The sequence below is a fragment of the Echinops telfairi genome, unplaced genomic scaffold (genome assembly GCF_000313985.2).
Source record: "Echinops telfairi isolate 266 unplaced genomic scaffold, ASM31398v2 ScPeMD7_7458;HRSCAF=8496, whole genome shotgun sequence".
In the NCBI taxonomy this organism is placed as follows: domain Eukaryota; kingdom Metazoa; phylum Chordata; class Mammalia; order Afrosoricida; family Tenrecidae; genus Echinops; species Echinops telfairi.
This window is the reverse complement of record NW_022111358.1, coordinates 38327004-38332742: the sequence shown is the minus strand read 5'-3', so window position 1 is coordinate 38332742 and position 5739 is coordinate 38327004. Positions and strand designations below refer to the sequence as shown.

The 5739-nt window shown below is 39.8% G+C and overlaps 1 pseudogene; it reads right to left on the bottom strand.

Moving 5' to 3' along the window:
- Nucleotides 1–3983: 3983 nt before the first annotated feature.
- On the bottom strand, nt 3984–5441 carry LOC115872864 (annotated as a pseudogene).
- Nucleotides 5442–5739: the final 298 nt, after the last annotated feature.

Sequence of the window (5739 nt, the reverse complement as noted above, 5' to 3'; positions counted from 1 at the left end):
AGGGGTGTTGTTTCCCTGTACAATGCTCACTCACTGTTGCTTATAAAATGAAGTCCAAGACTCCCATTCAGGGACACAATGGGATATAGGGGAAGGAACAATAGTAACTGAGTGAGAGAGACAGGAGCTCCAGGTTCGGCTCGAACACTACGCACATTAGATAGGTGGCCCTGGCTAAGTCTCCAAACTCCTCTTTGCTTTAGCTCTTCCAAGTATAAATAATATTCGTGAAATTACTGAGAGCTGTCTTAAAATAGAAATAGCTTTTACTCGTGGACACCTACTTGACTTTATATTTGGAAGTTGTGTAACTATACTATTTTTCTTCCTCCACTTTGCAATTGTCTTCATTTGCAAATTGATATTTCTAGTGCTCTATTTAGGTCTAGTTGTTTTGCACTCTGGGGATTCTATATCTGGGTTGATCTGGTGGTAATGTCATGTGTGTTAATTTCAGGTTGTTGCCTGTCATTGTGGGTTCTCTGTCCAAAGAACACTCAGTAGTATTTCTTGCACCATTGGTGTGGTTTTTACAATTTTTTCAATATTTTAAAGAAATATCCTAATTTCACAGTTGTCTTTGAGGGACAAATTTGCTGGGTATATAATTTTTGGTTGGCCTTTTTTTTTTCCTTTCTTTCAGAGTTTTGTATTTGTCACCCATCACTTCCTTGCCTGCATGGTTTCTGCTAAGAAATCATAGCTGCGTCTTCTCCTAGTTAGAGATCGTTTCCTCTTTCCTGAGCTACTTTCAGGATTCTTTGTCTTGGGTTTTGGAAAGTTCATGATTTGTCTTTGGGATTTTGAAATAGGCTTAATTTAATGAATACAGATTAGACCTTTGTATGCACTGTTTCATTAAGCTTTAAAATCATATTCTACAATTTTCTTCATTTTCTAACATAGGGAAAATGAGGCTAAGAGAAGTTTAGCAACCTGTCCAAATGCAGATCTGACTCCTTACGTCTTCAAAGTCCTTAATCAGCATGCACTGAGGTCCTGCCAGCACAGCAGATGATGAAGGTATTCAGTCAATAGTTTCGTTTGCTTTCCATAACCCCACTCTAATGCACCTTCTAAACTGTATTTCATGCTATTTTTATCTGAGCAGGATGAGATTTATGTGAGCTGAACTTCTTTACTGGCTATGCCTCTATTTGGAATGTCCGGCCCCTTTTCTCTACCTATTGAAATCCTCCCCCTCTTCCAAAATCCAGCTTAAATGTTATCCGCACCCAAAAGACTTTCTTTCAAAGGGTTTCTGCTTCCTTTTAAGTAACATAACATTTGGCATTTCTCTTATACAAAGATCACATTCTCCCTTGTTTACCATTTTCTTCTGTATCTGCTTTATCTTCCTTTGGGGATCACGTGGTTTTTTCCCTTAGACTTTCTATTAGGAAGTAGGTGAAGGTTTACAGAGCAGATCATCAGCTTTACATTCAACAATTCACACACATTGTTTCAACACATCCACTGAATCCCCTCAATGTATTATCACCATTTTTTCCCCCTCCCTGTTTCAATTCCTCCTTCTTTCCTAACCTTCTCTGAACTTTGCTGTCGGTCAGTGCTGCCCTTTTGATCTGAAATGGTTGATTATTTTACCACAGGGGGTGGGAGGGCTCAGTGCCAGGCCTGAAGGGTGACTAAGGGCCTAGTCTCAAGGGTCTGACCTGTCTCTTTATGACCAATAATCTTCATCTCTTTTATGACTTGGGGTTTTGTTCCATCATCACATTTTCTGCCCCTCTATCCAGGACCACCTAATGTGATACTTTTCAGAGCAGTTGGTCGTTGTATCTAGGTACCATGTAGGGCTGGCCTCAGGGTTGTGGAGACAGATGCTTGCATGGCAAATTAGTCCGTTGGACTAATTATTTCAAGTTGTCTTTCAGTTTTCTTCACTTCTGTCCTCGAAGGGGAGGGAGCAATGGTTGCATCTGAGATGGCAGCTCACAAGCTTTCAAGGCCCCACTAGTGATGTAGAACATTCTTTGTGAGTTGTGTTATGCAAATTAACCTTGGTGTCACCCAAGACTACTGTTCTCATCCCCCCAGGCCCAATGACTCATTCCCTCAGTGAGTCTGGTTACATCTACGAGGCTTTCATAAATCTGTCCCCGGTATGCTTCACCACATTCATGGATATATTTGCAGTAAAGATAAATACACATATACCTATATCCTCTGTCAAATCTCTATGTATTCTTGGGTCTATTCCTACTCTTCCTCATACCCTGTTTAGCCTACATTATCTAGCCAAGCATCTAACTGCAGATCCCCACTGTTGTAGAATTGAGTATGTAACAGTATTTGCCTCTGTTGCCTTTAAGTGTTGCAAATATTCCAATGTCTTCACTGTGTTCATTGTTCCCAGCCTTCCTCTTGTATATTGTTTTCCCTTAACCCAAGGTAGCACATCTACTCGTCGGCTTGTGACCTTTGCCTCCCTCAGTTTCCCTCCAAGCCCTATGAAATTACTTCTTTCAGTGCAAAAACTGTTCCTCCAATATCTGTCATTTTGTGATTGACTAATTTCATGACATGATGTCTTCCAGGTTCATCCATGATATAAGGTGTTTTGCAGATTCACTGTTCTTTAACATGGCATAGTATTCCATTGTGTGCATGCAATGTCCATTCTTCCATTTAAGCTGCTTCCAACATTTGGCTTCTGTGAAGAGGGCTGCTTCATTATGTGGGTGTGCAAATGGCTACATGTGACACCGATCTTAATACTTTAGCATGTCATATGAAGCAGGGGGCTTACTGGGTCATATGATATATATTTTTAAAAAATCAATTTATTGGGGCTCATACAATTCATCGGGTCATACGATATTTTTATTACTAACTTTTTGAGGAAGTACCATATTGCTTTCTGAAGTGGTTATGTCATTTTCCAGTCTCACCAGCAGTGGATCAGGGTCCTAATCTCTCTGCAGCCTCACCAGTGTGTTTTTTCCTGTTATTTTGACCTCTGTTATTAATGTTGGGGTGAGTTGCTATCTCATTATTGCTTTAACTTACATCTCTCAAATCGCTAATGATCAGGAGTATTTCTCCGTATGCTTGTTGGCTGCCTGAATGTTTTCTTTGGTGAACTGTCTGTTCAAGGCCTCTGCCCATTTTAAATCGGATTATTTGTCCTTATTTTTGTGATGTTGAAGTTTTCTCTAAATTTTTGGGATTGCTCCTTTGTCTGATGTCATTGCCAATTTCCCCCTCAATCTGTGGGTTCTCTTCTATTTTTGTAAAGTCTTTTGATGCACATAAGTGTCTAATTTTTAGGAGGCCCCAGTCATCTATTTTGTCTTGTACTGTGTGTTTTTTATTATGCCAGGGTGGTATGTTTTGAGGTTGGGAAGTGAACGGTCTCTTACTTTGCTCTTGCTTTTTAGCAGTGCTTTGCTAAAAGAAAAGCTCTCCTTTCTTTCCATATAAAGTTGGTGATCCATTTTTCCATCTCTTTATAGAATGATGCTGAAAGTTTTATCCAGAGCTATCAGGCAACAAAAGGACACAAGAGGCATCCAAATGGGCAAAGTGGTAGCAGTAAAATGATTTGATACATAGAAGACCTCAAAGACTCAGCAAGAAAATTGTTGGAACTAATGGAAAGATTCAGCAACAAGGCAAGGTAAAAGATCAACAGACAGAAATCAGTTGGATTCCTTTATACTTACTGAGAGCTTGGAAAATGAATGCTGGAAAACGTATTCATACTAACACTAGCAACTTCCAAGATGAAATACTTAGGAATAATCTAAGTAGAGAAGCAAAACTACAAAGCGGTCCCAATCTGGATTCCAAGTAACTTCACCTTGTTGATTCTATTGTTTTTGTTTCAATTATTTCTGCTCTAATATTTAATTTTTTATTTATGTATTTTTCAATTTATTATTATTTTTTTTTAACCATCTACATTTTCAGGTTTATATAGATAGAAATATATAATCCTAATTATACAGACAGGTCAACTAGAGGAAATAAGTTAACACAATCACTTGGATTGGTTGTCTACACACCGGGCAGGGCTTGTTTATTTGCACATGTAAAGCAAGCCATTAAATGTCCTCTTTTGCCGTGGATGATGCAACCATTTTTAGCTCGATCTTGGCAAATCACACAAGGTTCAGTGGCCATAGAGCGAGATCTGGATTCCATACTTTCTTCCTTGCCTTGTGCTTCTTCCCTCTCAAGCTCTTGGACATCTTGGCTGCTGTAAATGATGCTACTGGAAGTGGATGGCTGGGAATAGTCCTCACTCTCCTGAGACAGGGAGGCTTGTGTTACAATATCATCATTTTCTTCAACATGTGACTCTTCGGGGTCACTCACAGCTGTTTTTTTACAATCGGGAACATCGAAACCCTCTTCGACTTGAGTTGTTTTCTAGTTTGGGACTCTCAAACATTTTCTCTTCATCTTTCCCTTTATCTTCAGGAAGCCAGTTCTCACGAAGTACCCAACATCTGTTACAATGGGGTGGGAGTGGAGGATTCATTTCATTGCATGAAGCACACTTCCAATGGTCACCTAGGGAGATTTCAGGATCATCTTCAAATGAATCTGTATCGCTTTCCTCAGCCCGATAGTAACACGATATATCTCTTCATCATCATCTGAGAGTTCTTGTCCTTCTTCACTAAGGTTATAATCTTCGGAATCAAGAGATTCACCTTCAAATTCTACATTGAATTGATCTGAAACAGAATCCTGGTCCAACCAATCACCAGAATGCTCACTTACACCAGTGTCAGCATCCGGAATCGATGGCGTTTCTATGGACTCACTGCTACTGCTTCTTTCACAGCATATCCCCCTGATGACACACAGTGCAATGCCCTCATTAAGGGAGAGGGAAACATGATTAGATCGGTGGCATTTTCATTGTACTTCAACAGCTAATTCCTCTGAATTGTCTTCCATCTCACTAATCGCTCTCCTTCTAGATGAGGTAGTTGGTCTACAAATCAAATCTGAAGATGAAGGTTTCTCTTCCTGTAATTCTTGCATAGAGTCCTTTTGAACATTCCCATCTTCAAGTTTACACCTGTTCTCACTCACAGATGTGCCAGAGTCCAATGGTCCCTGTTGATTTACTATTACCAAGTTTCTGTAGATCATTATATATATTTTCCTGTGGTCTTTCACAGAGAAGCTTGGTTCCCCAAACAGACCCCCTAGAAGATCATTTGAACAACATACCATATGCTGTTGCTTCTCATCATGTATTCATTTAGCCATAATATATTGGCCAAGATAAAATATAACCTCTTTCATAGTATAGTGTCTTTCTGTGCACCAACAGACTTCAACAACTTCAAAAGCAATGGCTTTGGTCTTACCAGCGTCTCTTGTTCTGAAGCAGGAATCTGTGAGGTGCTTGCAGCAGCACCATCGGTGGAAGACCCAGGCATGTTGGTATTGTACATTTGCCTCAGCCCCGCTTGGCGGTCCACGTGGAGGGAGAGAGAGTGGAAGGAGCTCTTTTTTATTTATCTTTTTAGGGGTGGTTTCGCGGTGCTTTTTCTTATTGTTGGAGATGTTGATTTAAGGTGTTGATTTTGGTTATTGGTGAGTTCACTGCTATGTATTGCCCTCTGAGTACTGCTTTTGCTGCATCTCAAAGGCTTGTGTATGTTGTATTTCCATTCTTGCTAGTTTTGACAAAATTTTTATCTCTTCTATTGTTAGTAGGTTTGAGCAGGGTGTTATTCAATTGCTATGTAT